A 22,490-nucleotide genomic window follows, 5' to 3' on the forward strand; every position below is an offset into this window, starting at 1 on the left:
ACGGTAATGTATTTTGGTTATATATAAGCTCTTTTTCTACATACTTTCTAGAGGAATAGATTTTACTTTCACAAGTCTCAACATTTGTATTAAAAATGATTCTTTTGCCTCTCAGTGAATGAATAATAGTTATGTTCTGTCACTATGCTTCAGATTTTTCATCTGGAACTGAAATACTCTCCTTCATTGAATTACGAAAGACACTTCATAGAAAAACAAATCAACAAATAAACAAAAAACCCTGATTTACAAATGGTTTGCATTCTTGATTTGTCTGCAAAACTCTTCCTCTTTAGGAGGAGATTTGACATTTTAACAGTTTTCCATCTCCCATGTACCATGCATACAAAATATTTTGTAAACTTAGGGATGGGCCAGGTGAATATGCCTTAAGAAAAGCTTTTGCTCAATGGCATCAGTGTCAGTGCCCTGTATATTCACGAGCCATTGTCCTTCAGTTGGGAGAGATGGCAGTCCTGCTGTTTCAAAAAGGCAAACTCCCTCCCCCTACACACATCCTAGTCAATGTCTTCTTTTTATATAGCAATTAAAAAACATCAAGGTGTTTAAATTATTATGCTTTTCATTTTGATTCCCAGTTTACATTTCATTGCCCATACTTATTTTTCCCTAGTATTATTTCATTCCTAAGTAAATCTTCCAGGAAAGAATCGGATCGTTCAATGAGTTTTACCGTAAGCAATCAAACAGCTGCTTTATAAGCTGCTCCTTCCAAGCCTTTTGAATGTTGTCAGACATGATCAAATTCATTGTTTGCCATTTCCTGTTTACAACAAAACTAAAATATGGTTTTAAAACCTAGAGACAAACTTCCTTAAGTATAAAATGAACAGAATTAAAATGTATTTTACTCTAAATAATAAAATACTTTCATAAATAAAAAATGAAAATTCAAAATTAGGCTGGATAAAAGTTTTATATACCAAAAACAGCACACTATATGGTTGAAGGATACAGACGCGAGAGCCAGGCTAGACAGTTTCAAACACTGGACACGTGTTTGAGAGCCTGAGCTCTCTGATCTTGGGCCAGTTAGAGAGCATCCCTGAGACCCAGTTTTTTCATCTGGGGAATGGAATGGAAGTGATGATAGCACCCACCATTGGGTTGTTAAAATAAATCATTTAGGTAATATTTATAAATTATAAATTGTTGAATATCATTTGATCATGTACGTAAGCATGTGTTTTATGTACACTTTTATTTTACTTTTTTAAATTTCAGAACAGTGAGACTTGCACCGCAGCGGCCGGGAACGCTGGTAGTTCACTCTCAGTCCTCCTTGGCTGACTCGCCACCAACGCAGCCGCAGCATGGTCGCCCCGAGGTAGGTGGTCAACTTAGGACCTGGTACAACCAAGCTGCCACACTCAGTGTTGTTAGAGATGCAAAACGAATTATTACAAACAAAGGAATTGGCATTAGTGTTCTTGAAATGAGTTGTAGGTCGTTAGATTTTGCCAAGATTATTAACAATGCAGAGACTCTTGTGTGGGAATTGCTAGCTGTTCGAGACAACTACGAGGTGATTTTTGTGCAAGGAGGTGGGTCGAGGCAGTTCAGTGCTGTCCCCTTAAAGCTGATTGGCTTGAAAGTAGGAAAGAGTGCAGCCTATGTGGTGACAAGAGCTTGGTCAGCTAAGGCTGCAGAAGAAGCCAAGGAATTTGGGACTATAAATATTGTTCACTCTAAATTTGGGAATTATACAAAAATTCCAGATCCAAGCACCTGGAACCTCAACTCGGATGCCTCCTCCGTGTATTATCGAGCAAATGAGACGGTCCACGATGTGGAGTTGGACTTTATAACCGATGTCAAAGGAGCAGTACTGGTTTGTAACATGCCCTCACACTTCCTGTCCAAGCCAGCGGATGTTTCCAAGTTTGGTGTGACTTTTGCTGGTGCCTAGAAGAACGCTGGCTCTGCGGGGGTCACCGTGGTGATTGTCAGTGATGACCAACTGGGGTTTGCCCTCCGAGAGTGTCCCTCGGTCCTGGAATACAAGGTGCAGGCTGGAAACAGCTCCTTGTATAACGTGCCTCCGTGTTTCAGCATCTACATCATGGGCTTGGTCCTGGAGTGGATTAAAAACAGTGGAGGTGCTGTGGCCATGGAGAAGCTTAGCTCCATCAAATCCAAAATGATTTATGAGATTATTGATAATTCTCAAGGATTCTACGCATGTCCAGTGGAGCCCCAAAATAGAAGCAAGATGAATATTCCATTCTGCATTGGCAATGTCAAAGGAGATGACGCTTTAGAAAAAAGATTTCTCGATAAAGCTCTTGAACTCAATATGTTGTCCATGAAAGGGCATAGGTCTGTGGGAGGCATCCAGGCCTCTCTGTATAATGCTGTCAAGATTGAACATGTTCGGAAGCTGGCTGCCTTCATGAAAAATTTTTGGAGATGCATCAGCTATGAACAGATCCTAACCAGGATATACTCTGTTATTGAAAAGCATACAAAGTTTAAAGTAACTTGGGGACAGCTACAAAAAGTTAACAAACACAGTATTTTTCTCAAATGAACATTTTTATTATAGATTCTTTTTTGAAATAACAACAGCAAAACATCTACAGCTCTGCAAAGCTGGTGTGAACTAATGTTCACCTTAATTCTGACTTGAATTGGAAGCATTTTCAAAAATTTTCTCTTTGCTTTTCTAACAAATTCCAGCTTATTTTGCCTTTGCTGCTACTTTTTTTACTTAGATTTCAAACTGGCCTGTGGATATAATAATGCAAGTTGCAATGAAGTATTTTTGGAATCATGGGAACACGCAGCATAGACGGTAAATGGGGCCCTCTAGGTGCTGAATCTGGACATCTGTGGGATCTCCTGGGTTCAGCGGCTGTTGATTCAAGGTCAACATTGACCACTGGAGGAGTGGTTTAATAGAACCAGGCAAAAGGCAAACTGTAGATCAATCTTTATACTGTTATTACAAGAGAAGAGACATACTTTATATATATATATATTAGCAAGGTCTGTTGTTAATACCATATGCTTTATATTCATATGCATTTATATTTCTAATAATACAGTTATCACTGATACATGTAGAGACTTTTGGAATTTATTAAATCCTTGACCTTGTGCATTATAGCATTCCATTAACAATACTTGCACCTGCTTCCCAGTCTTCCCCTTCCTCTTTTTAAGCTATTTTGTAAAAAAGATCTGGAAGTTATTGATTCATTTTTACCATTATTTCCATAGGTAGAAGAGAAAGTTGATTGGTTGGTTGTTTTTTAATTGTGCCATTAAACTAAACACTTCTGTTAAATTACCTTATCCTTTGTTTTCTTGACTGTTTTCTTTGTAATGTTTAATGACGAGAGTGATACTCTGCTGAAAAGTCTTTCCCCTATTGTTTATCTATTGTCACTATTTTATGTTGAATATGTGAAGAACATTAAAGTCCTAAAACATCTAAAAAACATTTCAGAACACTTTCAGATAGACAGAAATGTTGCAAGGATAGTACAAATTGTTCCCATCCACATCCAGTTTCCAGCATTACTAACATCTTTTATTACAGGGGTTCATTTGCCTCAGCTATTCAGATTGTATTGGTTTTTACCTAGTATGCTTTTTCTATTCCAGGATCTCATTCATGACACCATATTTCATTTATTTGTCTTGTCTTCTTTGATACAAGGAATCATCATCAAATAACCTCTTTGATGTGTCCTGACAGTTTCTCAGACTTTCCTTGTTGAAGCTGACATGACAATGATAATTCTGAGAAGTACTGGTCAGGTATTTTGTCCTTCAACTGGGGTTTGTCTGATGTTTTTCTCATAATTAGACCAGAGTTAGGGGTTTGGTTCACAGAAACAAAACATTTGAGGTAAAATGTCGTTCTCATTATGTTATCTCAAGGGTACACACTATTGGTGTGACTTACTACTGATATATGAAGCTTGGTCACCTGGCTGAGGTAGTGTTCGTCAGGTTTTTCCACTGTGAAGTGGCTTTTCCCCATCCCATCCTTTTCATACCATACCCTATAGAAGAAAGCCATTATACTTACTCTTAAGGGATGAAGGGTTATGCTCTTCCTCCTTGAAACGAAAACAAATTATTTGGACTTCTTCTGTACAGGAAATTTGTCTTCTTTCTCACATGTATTATTTATTCAGTCATTTATTTATATCAGTATATATACATGAATTTTATTTTATAGTTTGGTCACAGTACATTTTTTATTTTGGTGATTAACTTATTCCATTTTTTTTTGGCCATTTCTTGGTTGACTGCTGTGGGCCTTTGACATAACCTTCATCATTTTCTTTTTTTTTTTTTTTTTTTTTCATTTTTTAAGTACTTGCCTTTTTTGTTTGTTTGTTTGTTTTTAATTTGAGACAGAGTCTATTTCTGTTGCCCAGGCTGGAGTGCAGGGGCACGATCTCAGCTCACTGCAAGCTCCGCCTCCCTGGTTCACAACATTCTCCTGCCTCAGCCTCCTGAGTAGCTGGGACTACAGGCGCCTGCCATCACACCCGGCTAATTTTTTCTATTTTTTTAGTAGAGAGGGGTTTCACCGTGTTAGCCAGGATGGTCTCGATCTCCTGACCTCATGATCCTCCCACCTCGGCCTCCCAAAGTGCTGTGATTACAGGCGTGAGCCACAGCACCTGGCCCATTTTTTAAGTATTTTCTTGCTTCTTGACATGAAAAGATACTCCAGGCATCTTGTCCAAATGTGACCATACTGGAGTAATTTGTTAGTGCCATTTTAGTTGGACTTGAATATTCTCTAGGCTGGGATATGCAATCTCTTCTAAGGAAAAGCACAACAAGTTAAAAAGTCAAGAACTTTGGAATCATTCAGTATAGAAATCAAATACTGGCCTGACTATTGCTTACATGACCTTGAGTAAGTTCCCTCTTCTTTTAATCTCAAAATACTATATGCCCTTCCTCACTTTGGAAGCTGTGGTGAGATTTCAAGTCCAATTTGTGAGCTTCTTTACCTAAAATTTTCTTTGAAGAATAAGTTGAAAGATATCCGTGAATTTTAAAATGATTGAAAAGTCAACAAATGCTAAACTTAATTTTAGAGAAGTATGAGCCACCAATTCTAATTGAATAATTTAAAAATTGTGACTAAATCCAAAGAAATGATTGGTCTTAACTATATGTTGATGACATTTTTGTAAACACATAAATAAAAATAAATTATTGGCAGACAAAGTCTACAATACAGAAAGAATGAGTGTATGCCATTAAGGATGATGTGACAATTCAGAAAAATTGGAATTTCTGGATTCTACTCCAAGTTCAACGATAAATTGTTGTTTGACCTTGGCTATGTCATTTCTATTCTCTCTTTTAATTTGCTCAGGTGTAAAACAAAGTTAACATATCATCCATTCATATCTCTCTGAATGGGAATTTATGTGCATTTATGAGCTAATGATTAAATGTAATATGAATCAATAAGATGAAGTAATATTCAGAAATGACAGCATTACTTGTTCTTATCATATGTCAGGTAAAAATAAGATTTTCTTGTACATTAGTACTCTTTGATGCAAATACTGCTTTAATTCACCTGGCATGTTGTTTCTTAAACTTTCTGTGTTCCACAAAGCCTTTATTAACTGGGTTTTTTTAATGATATATTTTCATTCCTAGAATTGAAACACACCCAATTATTATTTCTCTCTATTCTTCCTTTTAATATAATCCAATTCTCAATTTATGGATATTTCAATGTAGTAATACAATATTTCACCTCCACATGCAATTGACAAAGTTCATACTGAGGAATCAACATTCAACCAGTATTCCATGAGTTCAAAAGACATTGATTGAGACCCGTCTAAATAGTTCAAGGGCACCATTCTGAGCAGTGAGCTTACTGTGATGAATGAACAGGAGGAAATACCTGCATTAATGATGCTAAAGGGAGTTAGAGAGGGTTAACAAATAAATATCACTATCAGAACATATGTGATGAGGAATGCTGAACTAAGGGAGGAAGAAGCAGGTGAGGAGATCCATTCTGTCAGGTGTGGGTGGAAGCTGACTTTTCTCAGAGGCCTTAGGAGACAAGTGAGGGTACCCTGAAGATTCTTGGGGGCACCACCTTCCCCAGGAGGTCAGTGCAGGGCCGAGGCCCTGAGGCAAGACTGTTGCACAGGTATGAGGACAATCACAGAGGTCGTGAGGCCTGAGATGACAAAGAAAAGCTTTTTAAGCCAATTGCAGCAATTTCTATTTCTCCACCATTTCTAAAATGTTTGACCATTCCCCTATGCTGATTTAGTTAGTGCATTTTCTGTTATTTAGTGACACTTATTTCCTGCTTAACAGAATACCTGGCAGAGTAAGCTTTATTCAGATGAAATTCTGGAAAAAAAAGTAAAGTAATCAAGAAGGGTTTCAAGATTCAGAAGGCAGGGAAAAAAAAAAAGCCAAATACTAAATTTAAAAGTTCGTTACTGATCATTAGAAAGCACTGAATGATTAATACCACAATGTAGATGGAAGACCTAGCACAGTAGTTTGAAGGATAAATGCAAAAATCAGAAAGACAAATAGGAGAGACACAAAGTGATAGCTTAAAAGCAAGTTAAGATTTAGGAAAATCCTATATGTATATAATTAGAAACAATTTTTTTTTTTTTTTTTTTTTTTTTGAGACAGAGTCTCACTTTGTTGCCCAGGCTGGAGTGCAGTGGCACGATCTAGGCTCACTGCAAGCTCCGCCTCCCTGGTTCACAACATTCTCCTGCCTCAGCTTCCCAAGTAGCTGGGACCACAGGTGCCCGCCACCACGCCTGGCTAGTTTTTTGTATTTTTAGTAGAGACGGGGTTTCACCGTGTTAGCCAGGATGGTCTCAATCTCCTGACGTCGTGATCCGCCTGCCTCTGCCTCCCAAAACTTTTATTACAACATATATTTGTGTGTGTATATATATAACATATACATGTGTATATATACATATATATGCACAAAGTATTGTAAAGACAGTTTAATAAATTTTGCAAAATTATATTGAAGTTAAAATAATATACAAATGAATCTTTAAATTTAACATTTTATTTGAGAAGAAAGAATTGTATTTTGAGGCATACATGCAGGCCGAGTATTTTTTTTGTATGTCTAAAGAACAAAAAGAAGGTTAGAGGCGTTCTTAAAAAGATGAAATTTAGGCTGGGCGCGGTGGCTCATGCCTGTAATCCCAGCACTTTGGGAGGCTGAGGCGGGCGGATCACGAGGTCAGCAGATCGAGACCATCCTGGCTAACACGGTAAAACCCCGTCTCTACTAAAACTACAAAAAATTAGCCTGGTGTGATGGCAGGCGCCTGTAGTCCCAGCTACTTGGGAGGCTAAGGCAGGAGAATGGTGTGTACCCGGGAGGCGGAGCTTGCAGTGAGCTGAGATTGCACCACTGCGCTCCAGCCTGGGCAATACAGTGAGACTCCATCTCAAAAAAAAAAAAAAAGTTGAAATTTACATGCAGCCCTAAGAGAAAGTTCACTAGCTAGGACTAAGAGAGCTCTGGGGAATTGCAAGCTCCATTGGTGGGTGACTAGTGGTCAAAATCAGTTCTAGAGTTGTACCATACTATCCTACCAGCCATAGATCAAACTCGTCTCAGCTTACAACAGGTAATTTTAGCCACTGGATTTTTAGACAATTACATTTCTAAAGCAATGTTATTTTCACTCCTGGCCCCTGGATTCTGATTTAGTTGGTTATAAAAAGAATGACCTAATTCGGATAATCAACTTTCATAGCACACCGCATAAAGAGAAAACTACACCAGCCCTCCTGTGCCTCCTCCCAGACATTACCTACACCAAAATAACCGTCTCCTGAAGTTGAAAATCACAGATACGCTTTTATCGTATGTGGAATTCATATGAATGGAAACATAGGGTATATACTCTTTCGTTCAACATTATGTTTGGGATATTTATGCATGTTGTTTTGTATAATTATAGTTATTACTATCTGAAAAACTATGTTCCATTATTGAATGGAGTGCGTTGCACTTATCTGTTCCACTGCTGATCAGCATTTGGCCTGTTTTCTGTGGGAGTTTGGATAATACCGGAGTAAACCTCCTTGTAAATGTGTGTTGGGCATTTACCTAGGAGTGGATTTCCTATGATGTAATATTGGCACGCATGAACCTTTAGTAGATACTGCCAAAATGTTTTCCGCTATGGTTACATAAATTTACCCTCCCACTTACTGTGCTGAGAGTTCCAACTACTCCACAAAGTTACAGACACCGAGCTTTGTCTAATACATTTCAGCCTTCCAGGTGGGCATGCAGTGTCATAGCCTGTGTGTTTGTTTTAATAGAAGGGGAAGAGTTATTTTTATTATTTGTGTTTGTTTTAAAATATTTTTATATTTTTAACTTGTTTCTTGAATGAATTTTAAACAGAAATAAGTGGCAAAAATAGTACAATACATTTTTCTATACCCTCACTCAGCGTCTCCAAATTTTCACTTTCTATGCAACCACAACAAAATTACTGTAATTAGGAAATCCACATCAATGGGATACTATTAAGTAGCCTAAAAATCACATCCACATTTCTGATTGTTCACTAATGTCCTTTTCCTGTGCCAGAATCCAATTCAGAAACAACATTGTGCATCATTGTCCTATCTCCACAGCCTCCCCCAACTTGATCCCGTTCCTCAGTCTTTCCTTACACTTGGAAGAGAATTGGCCAGTTATCTTACAGATTGAGCTTCAGTCTGGGCCTTAATAATGTTTCCTCGTGACAAAATTCAGGTTATTAATTTTGGGGCAAGAAAACCACAAAGTAGCATTGCCTCATTCTCAGTACACACGTCACAGTACACACACACGGGTCAGTGACACTGCCTATGGGTCATATCCGTTTGACGCACATGGCTAGGGTGTTGTCCCACAGTTTTCTCCATTGCAAAGTTATTATTTTCCCTTTGTAATTAATAAGTATTTTATGAAGAAATACTTTGAAACTGAAAATTTCCTGCTTCTGATCATTCTTTTGGCCACTAATTTTATAATTCATTCATCAATGAACATACATTGCTTCACAGTCTGATACAGTTAGATGTGGGCCTATTTTCTTCTTCTTTTTTTTTCTTTCTTTCCGTTTTTTTTTTTTTTTTTTTTGGAGACAGAGTCTAGTTCTGTTGCCCAGGCTGGAGTGCAGTGGTGCCATCTTGGCTCACTGCAACCTCCACCTCCCAGGTTCAAGTGATTTTCTTGCCTCAACCTCCTGAGTAGCTGGGATTACAGTCATCCACCACCATGCCCAGCTAATTTTTGTATTTTTAGTAGAGACAGGGTTTCACCATGTTAGCCAGCCTGATCTTGAACTCCTGACCTCAGGTGATCCAACTGCCTCAACCCCCCAAAGTGCTGGGATTACAGGCATGAGCCACTGCGTCTGGCCCAGATGTGGGCCTATTTTCTGAAGTTCTCTCTTCGAAATTATTCTTTAAGGTCTGGTGCAACCCCAGGAGGGATCTTCTTAGCTATCTATTTTCCTAGGTCTTTGCTAATTTTGTATCTGGTTTATAGTATAGCTTGTCTTCTCAGAGCTTCCAGCCTCCTTGTAATTGTTTAACACCACAGTCTCCACTGTTTGTAAGAGTACCCTATTTCCTACTTCCCCACATTCTGTTCCAAATGAAGTCAGTTTACTTGATGAGAGCAATGGAGCTCCCTTCCATTTTGACCCACTCTCCTCGTTCACACAGCTCTGCATCACAGCTCCACAGCAGGGTGCAGGGAGAGTGGCCCACTTTCTCAGCGACACACCTGCTTTGTGAGCTGGTCGCTGTATGAGCGAGGTTGTCTCTTTTCTTCTGGCTTGCTTCTCTTGGCAGGGACTCTGCCCTGTAAATGAGTTAGGGCAAGGGCCAGCAGGGCCCCATTATTCTTGGTCTGCCATGCCTACTGTTGACTTAGGCCCTAGCGGTGGGGGTGTGGAGGAGATATTCCCCCTCCCAGCTGCTCTTGTTTCAAAGTCCCTTTAGCGCAGCTAGTAGGATGAGAAATTTTGGCAGCCTGCTCCTTCTTGTGAGTTACTACAGCCCTCAGCAGGAACCTGGTGGAAAACTTGTGTTTTCTGTGGCGGCTCGCATCCTGTGGGGGGCAGGGGGATACTTCTATAATGCTGCTCTGGGTGTGGGCAGAGATGGAACAGATCCTGGCTTTGATACACTTCATGGATTCACTTCACTAACACTGATACACTTTATTGACATTGATCCTGACATTGATGACAACGATTGCAATATTGTTATTTCACAGTTTAGTTTCAAGTATATTTAAATTTAGTTACATATTTTATATTTAGTTTTAAATATTTTAAAACCCTACAGAATAGTGTTGTTTAGAACCAATATTTATTAACATTTTACACATGTATTATTTCCATTGTTTTCTTCCTGAATTTCCATGTTTGATCACTGATAATTATTTTTTCTGCTTGTATATTAATGATTGATTAGGTTTTCTTTCTTTGTAATCATCTTTATTTTGAAGGATTTGCGATTGTGTCCTTACAATACCTTCAGGAAGTCTTCCAGTTTTCATTATGTTGGTTGAAGTTCAGTATGGGTAGTGATGATGACTTTCTTTGTGATCCAGTTTCATAGGAGTAGGATAATTCCTACCTCACTTTCTTCCTTTAATTCCAATACCAGCAACCTGATGTATATACAAACAGTGTCAATCAACCACATAGTTTTCTAAAATCTTAAATAGTAATATTTTCTTTTCTCATCATAAATATTTCCAAATATCAGTCTTTTATTTCTATTAAAACATCTCTTTTGGCCTAGCACAGTGGCTTAGGCCTGTAATCCCAGCACTTTGGGAGGTTGAGGTGGGTGGATCTCTTGAGGCTAAGAGTTCAAGACCGGTCTGGACAGCAAAGTGAGTCCCTGTCTCTACAAAAAGTAGGAAAATTAGCAAGACATGGTGGGACACACCTGTAATCCCAGCCACTTGAGAGGCTATGGCAGGGGATTTGCTTGAGCCCAAGATGAGGAGGTTATAGTGAGCAGATATCTTGCCATTACATTCCAGCCTGGCTGGGTGACACAGTGAGACTCTGTAAAAAAAAAAAAAAAAAAAAAAAAAAAAAAAAAGAAGAAGAAGAAGACAGAAAGAAAGAAAAGAAAAGAAAAGAGAAGAGAAAAGAAAAGAAAAGAGAAGAAAAAGAAAAGAAAACCTTTCCTTTTCCTTCAAAACTTAGCGCCCTCACTAATTAACTGCTACATTTGTATTCATCCTACCTCCCATTTCCCATTATGCAGTTCAGTGGGTCAGATAAGGAAGAATATTAATAAAGAGGCCTCTTTTCCAAAATACTTACAGGTAATTTATCAGAAAGACATTACTCATTGTGCCACAGGATATTACTTTCCACTAGTTTTGGGGGGAATTATCCTTCTTCATACCTCCTGTATTTCCCCTCCTCTCTTTTGAATGTAACGACTTGATCCAATATTTAAAGGAGTGTTTTTTATTTTACTCACATTTTTCTTTTCTTTATAGTCAATTGTTAGGCAAGTGCTATCTAAAATAACCCACCTGAACTTGTGTTTCCCAACATTCCCTACTCCTGTCCTAATGAACATACTCATGATTCACACTTCAGTTCAGACACAGACTCCTGAAGGAAACATATGCTCAGTTACTTAATCCTTTTTAACCTTTGGTTCTATTTGTTGTCATAGCATCCTACGGTTACTCCAAACACACCAATTATTATTTTACTATTTTATAGTTTTTCTCCCACTGTGAGTTTTCTGAGGACAGCAATGAATTTTCTGTATTCCCAGCGCCTCTAAGGTATATGTGTATTTAACATAAAGTAGATACACAATATGTATTGTACGTTTAAGCAAATACTTAATTTGGTGTATACGATATGCACAGTGAGGGGAACACACACGTAAGTGGATTGAAGCGTGTTGGCTAACTACAGAATTTAAATATGATATATTTGAATGTAGAAACTTGCTCTTGAACACATACATTTCTGGTATACGCAAGCAACTTCTCTTTTATAGGGTCCATCTATGGAGAAATCTCATGTTGATCTCTCCCAAATTTCCCACTTTATGATTTTTTTCCCTACATTATACATTTGTCTGGGATGGAATGAAAGAGTTTACATTTTGATTCTAACTTGACAGTTATCTAGTAAAAGCTGTTTATATGTGTATATCATGTTGGTCAAACAAAATCTGCATAGATGGGTTCCTACTGCCATTGCTCTTGTTCTGGTTTTGTAAGTTGTTGCTCCTTGGTTCAATTAGCTCTTAAAATACTATTTTAAAATAATTGCTAATCACTCAGTATTTGGGGGGTTATTTGGCCACATATATTGCAGTCTGGTTTCTCCAGAAGGAGATGCCAAACACGGAGTTGAGAATTCTACCAGGTGTTAAAGCCTGAGAAAGACGGAGGAGAAAGGAGAACTGAAGGAAGATGTCAATCTGCAATGCAAGGTCAACAAGAGCCTCAGCCAACATAGTAGGACAGTACGGAGTGAGTATCGTCCATCAGAAAGACTTGCATTGGATGGAAATGGACAGCCTTTATATCCTGCCTTGCTTGGTTACTTGGATCAGGCTGCAGAAAGGAGGACCTATGCCGGAGGACAGCAGCTCTCTGCAGCTGAGGCAGACCCACAAGAAGCAGATAGCTGGAGTTGTCTACTGAAGGTGCTGCCCTAGCTAAAGAGCTCATTCCTTATTTTATTTATTTATGTATTTTTAGAAATGAGCTTTCACTATGTGGCCCATGTTGATCTCAAACTCCTGATCTCAAGCAATCTTCCCATCTCAGCCTCCTGAATAGCTGGGATTATAGGTATGAGCTGCCATGCCTGGCTCAGCATGTTCTTTATTGAGAGGAAGTGAAAGCAGAGTATCTATTTGTGTCTATAATATGTATGCATGTATGCATGTGCATGTGTATATATAGAGCCAAACAATTCTATGGAGCTAGAGGAAAAAGTGAGGTGATCTTTGTGCTGGTGAGTGAAATGGGCACAAAGAACATCTTTCAGCTGTGCTTGAGCACCCAGGCCAACTTGCAACTCTCTCTTAATTTTATTCCATTATTGATTCTATCAGCAGCTTTAGGAGTTTTATATAAATTACTGTGGCTTTTAATTTTACATTAACTGATAAAATATAATCCAATCTCATCGTTTTGCTGCAGGCAATTGATGACACTGAGCAACTAGAACCAGCTTTGTGTTGAGGAATGTAAGTTAAGGATCAATATTGTTGATGCTCTGGCAAAGAAAGCACATCCTGTTTGCAGGATTAGAGTCACTGTTTCAGGAGAGAGTTTCTCATTATTTTTCAATTAACATGATTTTTGCAAGATTTTCTTTGAGTTTTATGGAGAGAAGGGTTTGTCTGAAAGTAATTGTTTTATTATTTAGGTTTTGGTTGTTAATTATTTTATTATTTTCCTTAACTCTCTTATGTTTAGCCCTTGAAGAGATATGTGAAAATTAACTCCTTCTTTAGAGATGATATGGCTTTCATAAACACTCACAAGCATGCCAATGTTAAATGCATCATGCCTAAAGTTGATGATGCTTAAGTATCTCTAGAAAAAGATACATTCTGGGAACAGTACATTATTGTAATCTCTTGGGGAGAGGTAGCAAAAATCATTTTGCCTCCTAGTTGCTCAGTTAATTTAATAGATTCAGCAACTATCTTTTGTGATATTTTATCAGTATGTCAACTTTTGTGATATTTTATCAGTATGTCAACCATGATACAATTAAAGGTTAAACTCTCATATTCAGGTTTGGTGAGAAGAGAAATCTCAAGCAATTAGATTTATTTTTAAGACATAATTAACAGAAATGGAATAACTACTATCTAAAGGAAAAAATTGATAACCAGGAACTGTATTATGAGCTAAACTTTCATAATTCCATACAATTCCGTATACTGACATACACCTCGAGTCTATGTTCAGGTTCTTTACAGTCTGCTATGGTAAGGTTCAGCATAAAGTGATCTTAACAGAACTGTAATCCTGTTGTTTTCTCACAAAAATGCAGCCAATGATGGCTAATTAGAGGAGGCATATTTCCTGTAGTAGTGGAAATAAAAAAAAACAACACTGCATTTGGATAACAGTTCCATATTCCTCTGGGAAACTAAATTCTACAAGAAACAGTAACAAAATATCTTTAAGAAGATCATATAGCAGCTGTTGTGTTGATTTCTTTTCAATTGAAATATTCATAATACGTTATGCAAATGATCCCAAAAAGCTTCCTGGCCAAAATAGAACTATTAAATCATAATATGCTTCATCTTCAGTTGGATTTACAACAACTACACAAAAGAAATTTCACATATGAATAAAAGCATTTAATAGCTGAGAGTGGTCATTAAACTGAAAGCTAGGTAGTGCAGGGTAAATGTTTAATGAATACAATTACTTTGAGACATCCTTCCATCTTCCTGTGTCCTGACAATTTTTTTGCATATGTAAGCCTCAATGATTTTTGATAGCTACCTCTCTTAAACCCCGTCTCACATCTAATGAATTACCAAGCCATAATAATTTGAATATTAAAATGTATGTCAAATTTTATCCCTGCCTCACTGTTTCAGTTCCTCGTTGTTTACTGCATGTCATTTGAGCCTCTGTCCCAGCAATAGCGTATGAGGTTTCCTAGTCTCCACCTCATCCTCCATGTCATTGTGAGGCAACATGTCGTGAGCTGCAAATTGTTTAATGGTACTTTTATTGCCTCTGTAATTCTATTTCCAGGCTGTCATGGGCTGCACTGTGTCCTTACAATATTCATCTATTGAAGTAGTATCCCCAAGAACCTCAGACTGTGACTATATTTGGAGATAGTGTCTTGCAGAGATGAAATGAAATCATATGGGTGCACTCTGATTCAACATGACTGGTGTCTGATCATCCGCACACCAAGGAGAGGGGCCTCAGGGGAAACCAATCTTGATGACACTTTGATCCTGGACTTCTAGCCTCCAGAACTGTGAGAAGTTAAATTTCTGTTGTTAAGCCACCCAGTCTGTGGTAACTTTGTTATGACAGCCCTAGCAAATGAATCCACAGCTGAACTCCAAACTCCTGTGCATGGCTTATGAGCCTCTTTATGGTTAGGTATCTCAGCCTTGTCACTGCTATGCATCATATTTTTCTTTTTTTCCCCCTCTTTTTTCATTTCTGTACTCTCCAAAGGTGAATTATTTTAATGTTTTTCCATTTATACTTGGTATTGCCATTTTTTGAGATATTCATGGGGTGGCAATGTTTATTCCTAGGCAAACATTTCTACATCTCCTTGACTCTATTTTATGAACTTATCAGATTTTCACCTGTGTAACCCTTCCTAGAGGTAGTGACTATGCACTGCTTATTCTTGAGTCCTTATTTTGGCTCCTCATTGTGAGACATGGAATTGCTCTGTAAATATAAGTTAAAAGAATAGTTAGAGGAAGGTTTTTTCATCATTGATTAATCATCTCTTGCTTGAGGACTAAAACGTTGTCCTCAATATTACTTCAGATGTAACTAACTGGAAGGGGTAGAACTAATTCACACTTTAAGCAAGTGATGTACGTGAACTTACTATGAAATAGTCATAAAACATAGGACAATAAATAGATCATTTTAAATTACTTAAAAATTTTAAAGTATTATATTAGGAAAGGCATATGAAAAATGTTGGGGTAGGGATTAAGTGTGCAAAGGTGGGAAAATTGTTTTGAAATATTTCCTTAGAAAAATTTTTAAATTGTTTTATTTCATAGAACACAAATAAAATTAGTCCTATTTTTTAGACACATACACAAAGAAAACAACTTAAAGAATAGCATTCTTTAAGTCTACTTGAGTTTATCACTAACGTTTATTCAATTACTTACTTTGAGAACTTGAATGTACCAGCACTAGCCCCAACCTTTCTATTACCACAAAAGCAAATCGATTTATTGTCATTTTCATTCTTCAAATTTTTGCAGAAGATCACTTATTTTCCAAATCATTAAATTCCCTTTGATGGCATTTGTGACATTTTTCCAAGAGAAATGCATGCAATTAAATAAACTTTATTTTAGATAAGTTTTAGATCGCAAGGAAAGGCCGAGAGGCATTCTCATGGGCCCTACACCCAGTTCTCTCAGTTGTTAATATTTTGCCTTAAAGCCTACACTTTAATTCACATTTTCTTGGTTTTTATCTACTATTCTTGCTATGTTCCAGGATCCCATCCAAAACACCACATTACATTTGTTCACCATGTCTTAGGTTCCTCTTGGCTGTGACAGTTTTTCAGATTTTTCTTGCTTTTTATGACCATGACAGTGCTGAGGAGCATTGGTCCACAGTTTTGAAGAATGTCTCTCCCTTTGGCTTTATGTATTTTTCTTTTCATGTTTAAATGTGTTTTATGGTTTTCTGGATGAAGACCACAAATGTGAAGTGCCATTCTCATCACATTTTATCCAGAACACAGGTATCAACAAAACTACTTACTGGTGATGGTGACCTTGATCCCCTGGCGGAGGTAGGGCTTGTCAGGTTTTGTCCATTGTAAAGCTCCTCTTTTTACCCCTCATTTCTATATCTGTGTTTTTTGAAAGAAAGTCACTATAAACAGGGCTCATTTAAGGAGTGAGAAGTCATGCTCCACCTCTGTGAAGGTATGGAATTGCCAATAATTATTTGGAAATATCCTATACAGAAGATATATCTCTTCTCCCTCATTTATTTCTTTATTCATATCAGTTATTTATGTCAGTATGAAATCAGAGGAGCTTTTTTCATAATTCGGATTGTATTCCAATAATACATTGTTTATTTCATTGTTCAAATTATATCAGCTTTGGCCATTGGCCACTATTCCTGTTGGTTCCTGTGTTCTTTTCCCATATTCCCATTTTTTTTTTTTTTTTTTTTTTTTTTTTTTTTTTGAAATGGAGTCTCACTCTGTTGCCCAGGCTGGAGTGCAGTGGCACAATCTCAGCTCACTGCAACCACTGCCCTCTGAGTTCAGGTGATTCTCCTGGTTCAGCCTGCTACTACGCCCAGCTAATTTTTTGTATTTTTAGTAGAGACGGGGTTTCACCATCTTGGCCAGGCTGATCTTGAACTCCTGACCTCATGATCTACCCGCCTCGGCCTCCCAAAGTGCTGAGATTACAGGTGTGAGCCACCGAAACTGGCTCCATTTTTTTTCTTTATTTCTTTTTATTTTTTATTTTTAGCATTGCCTTCCTGGAATTATAAGATGCTCTAGGGTTATCTTGTGTATCTTCTGCTCCCAAATCAGCCGTATCTCCAATTAGCTCTAGTTGTCTACATATTTTTAATAATTGTATTAGAAATGAGGATCTAGGTTGTAGATCTGCTTATTTTTACTACATGCCATTGCTTCTACCCCCCTCAGCAACCAGAGCTGGGAAATTTATGTAGGACAGTAATCTGAGTATATATCAATATCTGAAATTATTTCTTTTTTTTTTTTTTTTTTTTTTGTGACAGTCTCGCTCTGTTGCCTAGGCTACAGTGCAGTAGTGAGAGCTCCACTCACTTCAAGCTCTGCCTCCTGGGTTCATGCCATTCTTCCTGCCTCAGCCTCCCAAGTGACTGGGACTACAGGCACCCGCCACCACACCTGGCTAATTTTTAAATATTTTTTAGTAGAGACAGTGTTTCACCGTGTTAGCCAGGATGGTCTTGATCTCCTGACGTCGTGATCCACCCACCTTGGCCTCCCAAAATGCTAGGATTGCAGGCGTGAGCCACTGCGCCCTGCACAATATCTGAAATTATTTCTATATCCAGCCATCATTATCTGTGTTGAGCCAAATGTAAGTTCACGCTCATGTCTACAACTCTGATTTGGTCTGTATGGGTCATTCCAACCCCACACCCTCTCACCTGGTGCTGATCTGTAACCTCCCCTGCAGCACTGAGGAACCTGTGTCCTGCTGTCCATCGTCCATTCATTTGTTCAAGCTCAATGCACATCTACAGTTTCAGAGCTATTAACACTTCCCCATGAGAAACAACTTTACTAACTAGACTACAGTGCTTATGTTCAGATCCTTTCTTTTTTGCTATTAGAATTTCCAGTCATTCCCGACATTACTTAAATTGCCGCCACAATTTTCCCCAACTGTTTCAGTGAGGTTATGTCATACATTTGTAATACAGTTAGAATCATTGTCATCATTGCATTCTACCCTAGGATCACATGTACTGCCAAGTGTGTTGTTTTCGATTTCCGTACACAAAAGTTTACTTTTATGCTATAAAGTTCCATGGGTTTCATGAAATTCATATCGTGTACCCACCTTACACTGACATGCACAATAGTTTCAAGCCCTAAAAAAATCATCTGTGCTTACATATTTCACCTTACCACTTCCCTAAATTTCTGGCAACCACTAACCTGTTTTCCATCTTTGTAGCTGTGTCCTTTTCAGAACGTCACATGAATAGAAACTTGCAGCATGCAGCCTTCTCAGACTGGCTGCTTTCACTTAGCAATATGCACTTAAGATTTTTTCCAAGTCTCTCTGTGGTTTAATAGCTCCTTTGTTTTTACTACTGAATAATATTTCATTACATGGATGTACCACAGACTGTTTATTCGCTCACCTATTATATAGGGTTCATTTATCTAAGAAGATATTGGTTGCTTCCAATTTGAAGTAATTACAAATAAAGTAGTTACATTTTGTGCACATTTTTGTGTGGATATAAGTTTTCCAATCTATTGGGTAAATACCATTGGTGCCATTATTGAATGATATGTTAAGACTAATTTAGCTTCTTAAGAAGCTGCCAAACTGTCTTCCAGAGTGGGTACCATTTTGCATTCCCAACAGCAATGAATGAGAGTTCCTGTTTATCCATCTCCTTGTCAGCAATTGGTATTGCTAGTTTTTGGATTCAGTCATTTTCATGGATTTGTATTCACATCTCAACGCTGTTTTAATTTGCATTTTCCTAGTGAAAAATGACATGGGATATCTTTTCATGTGCTTATTTGCTGTCTATATCTTCTTTGGGCATTCATGTCGTTTTAGTATTTTTATTAGGATTGTACTCTTAATTTGTATTAGGATTCTTTTTATAAAGTGAATACATGTCTTTGCCAGATATATAACATGCAAATATTTTATCGCATCCATTGACTCATGTTTTCAGTCTATTAACAGTGCCTTTCTTAGGGGAAAAATTTTAATTTTAATAAAGTTCAACTTTTTTTGTTATTCATGAATTATGCTTTTAGTGTTGTAGCTAAAAACTCATCACCAAATTCAGGATAACCTAGATTTTCTCCTATGTTTTCTTCTGGGTTACATAGTTTTGCATTCTATAATTAAGTGTAAAATCCATTTTGAATTAATTTTATATAAAATATAAAGTGTAGGTGAAAGTTAATTTTTATACATATGAACATCTAATTGTTCAACACTATTTGTTGGAAAAAATACCATTTCTTCAATAATTTGTTTCGTGGGGTTTTTTGTCAAAAATCAGTTGACTATGTGTGTTTAGGTCTATTTCTGAGACTCAATTGTGTTTCATGGATCATTCTATCTGTTCTTTAGCAAATGCACATATTTTATATATGTGTTTATATATTTGTTTGTGAGACCAAGAGAGTGATAAAGAAAGGAAAATCTTCTCTTTAGTTCAAAACCAGTAAACTGTAGCATTGTGACTATAATTCAATATATGGGGTGTAAGACTAAAGTTTTTCTTCTCACTGAACATTGACATTTGAGATAAATGTAAGTTGTTTCCTAGGGCTGAGCTGGGTATTGAATGAGCTACACTGTGGCTTAAAAGGCAAAACTAGAAAACAGTTGCTTTTGTTTCACATAAATAACATGTGCCTCAAATCAGATCTTTGACAGTACAAAAGGGCCCTCAGTACATTTAGGGAAGATTTTAAAAAGAGAACAAAATCTGATAGGAAATGAAGATAGATGTTGTTTAATTAGCAGAATCAACATGAGATTCTCTGTTGGTGCTATAGAATTCTTAATGAGACAGAGAGTGATATTTAGGTTTATCAGCGATTTCAGAGGGAACTTTACTGTTAGAATCGCTTTGAACAGTCTTTGAAGGGTTTGACTGAGGGAGGAATCCTAGCACTGCAGTGTCTGCTCAGTAGCCAGTGCTCAGGGCTGGCCTTCTGTACTTTGGTCTGAGGATGCTCCCTTAGAGAGATCTGAAGCACCCGATGATGACAGGGGTCTAGGTGAGCAATGCTTCTTCACGGGCAGGGAGTGGCAGACACACTGAGGCTTCTTCAGAGGCAGGTCCTGTCACCACTGGCTGTAAGTGAGAGTGATCAGGAACGTATGCAAGGAGGGAAGTCATCCACAGCAGGTCCCCAAAGTATACCATGTTTCCTTTCGCTAGGAACAAAGTAGAGAGTCAAGGTCTAGAAAAAATAGTCAATGCTGGATAATGGCTGTCAAATATATTTTGAGGATGAGGGTCTTAATATAACCAGCAGGAGAGAAGAAATCTGATGCAGATAAAGCCTGTGCTTTAAAGAACTGTGCTTTATCTCCTGGTCTAATTTTATGTATTATCTACTTACAGAGGGAACATTTAGCCTATAATTAGTGACTCTGATACAGGTCTGCTATGGTTTATAATCAATGTCCTGACGCAATTGTTAATGATGCCCTCTTTTACTTTCAAAATATTCTCTTTTTTTTTTTCTTTCTTTCTTTCTTTTTTTTTTTTTTTTTTTTTTTTTTTTGAGGCAGTCAGTGTCTTGCTCTATCACCAAGGCTGCAGTGCAGTGGCACAATCTCAGCTCCTTGCAACCTCCACCTCCTGGGTTTAAGCAATCCTCCCACCTCAGCCTCCCAAGTAGCTGGGATTACAGGTGTGTGCCACTCCCCATCCACAGCTAGTTTTTGTATTTTTTGGTAAAGACAAAAATATTCTTATGTGGGTTAAAAATATATCTAGCTGTACCTCCAGCATTTTCACCTGTTTTCAAGATGTCACTCCGCCTTTCTAGATCAGAAATGGATGAAATTTAAAAAAAGAAAAAAATACTTTTTGTTTCTGTTTTTCCATTATTTTTCTTGATTCATTTTTATACGCATTCATTTAAAAGTACTCATTCATTATACAAGACACTATTGGATTTACGGCGTGAGGATATAACTGTACATTTAGTGTGACACTGTGCTGATCATTGATCTAACAGCATAGCCCACTCATTTAACATCCCTGCTAATGAATGCCAATATAAAGTGCTTTCTTAATGGGGAAGAAATAAGTGCAGAGAAAAGATTCTGAAGACATGATGCTTCTCTACTGCAGAGCGGTATCTGGAATGTTGCTGTATACGTCCACTACAGTATTTTTAAAAATAGTCTCTTAGATGGATTTCCATGAGAAATTTTAGAGGTTAATTAACCTATATCCACCTTCTATCTAAATAAAATATGTAAATGTAAGGATTATTTTTAGATACAGCAAAATATTGAATAATGTGGGACTGATTGCCTTGGAAAACATCTCAGACACCCTAATGACAAAACCTGGCCTGACACAGAGCTGGGGTGAGGGCTGTGAAGGTGACTGTGGAGAACCTACTATTCTGCTTCAGGCTTGGTTGCTCCTGATCCATTCCTACATTTCTGGTATGATTCATTGATTTAGTTTCTCAATGGGTACTCTTAAGGTCATTCAGGACTTACAGGCTGGCCTGGTCTGTCAAGATTATTGAAAGGTTCCAGGACACTACCCTGACCAGAGACATTCGAGATCTCTCAGAACCCACTTTTTCAGAGCACCCAGGCCAATGGGGCCCCCTCAGAAGCACAAGCACAATTCTTAGTGTAACGGAAGAAGCTCAGCAAATGTTTACAAAACACATTGAAGGATGAATAAACACAGTAATTTTCTGTTGGGCTTATTTATCAATGGATAACACACATACACACACAAACACATCCACACACACAAATATATATTTAATTTTGTAAAACTTTCCCTCTACAGAACTCATTTCCAAATTGTCAGGCATTGAATATTCAGCAGTGACTTTGAGACATCTAAAAAATCATACACTATTTGGTGTTTAAAAGTTACAAATTGTTTTAGATTTTAAAACCTTAGACACTTGGTATTAATATACCAAAACAAAGGACTTCAGGCAGCATACTTCAGCTACAATTTTGGTTTTGATGTTAGGCTTGGGATTCATATACAAAATTGTTACGTTGAATAAATAAAATTTTACTTTTAACATAAACGATGAACAGAGAAATATCTATTTCTAAGGTAATTTAGTCTTTAAACAACAGTTCTCAAAAGTTTGTACTCTGGTGGTTTTATAATGTTGCTTTAGCTGATTGAAATGATTCACATTTCCCTGCAGAGCTATTTGGGACATTAAATAGAAATAAGT

General features: G+C 37.5%; 1 pseudogene; it reads left to right on the forward strand.

The window, feature by feature from the left end:
* Nucleotides 1-1,319: 1,319 nt before the first annotated feature.
* LOC126961481 (phosphoserine aminotransferase-like) lies at nt 1,320-2,445 on the forward strand (annotated as a pseudogene).
* The last annotated feature ends 20,045 nt before the right edge of the window (nt 2,446-22,490 follow it).

Source organism: Macaca thibetana, chromosome 8, assembly GCF_024542745.1.
Source record: "Macaca thibetana thibetana isolate TM-01 chromosome 8, ASM2454274v1, whole genome shotgun sequence".
In the NCBI taxonomy this organism is placed as follows: Eukaryota; Metazoa; Chordata; class Mammalia; order Primates; family Cercopithecidae; genus Macaca; species Macaca thibetana.